General features: G+C 40.6%; 1 protein-coding gene across 1 annotated transcript in view; it reads right to left on the bottom strand.

Moving 5' to 3' along the window:
* The window catches only part of LOC119588147 (twitchin-like), a gene marked incomplete in the record, with an annotated part of 124,648 nt that overhangs the window by 107,633 nt on the left and 16,705 nt on the right, over window positions 1-310 (bottom strand).

The following is a 310-nucleotide window of genomic DNA, read 5'->3' as shown; positions in this document are numbered from 1 at the left end:
GGCGTTCTGGGTAGTCTATAAATATACATATCTTTCATGGGTCATTGCCCAGTAACTATTTTTACAATGGCATCACTCGGGCTGCCTCCAGTGAGCTGAGGTGCCGCCTCCCTCTGCCAGGTTTCTTTGATAATGTTTTGCTGGTTTCGAATAAGTTAGAGATATGGATGAGCAGAGAGGAAGCATGGAAGCTTATTTTGTGATTATTCTTAAATGAGTGAAGATGTCCTGTCATAGATTTTTGAACGTTTGTTTGTTTTTCGAAGACGATTTGTCATGCTGGTATAGAATTTGTGACAAACATCCGCAT

This window comes from Penaeus monodon, chromosome 23, assembly GCF_015228065.2.
Source record: "Penaeus monodon isolate SGIC_2016 chromosome 23, NSTDA_Pmon_1, whole genome shotgun sequence".
NCBI classification, from domain to species: Eukaryota; Metazoa; Arthropoda; class Malacostraca; order Decapoda; family Penaeidae; genus Penaeus; species Penaeus monodon.
The sequence above is the reverse complement of the archived record's forward strand: the minus strand, read 5'-3'. Positions and strand labels throughout refer to the sequence as shown.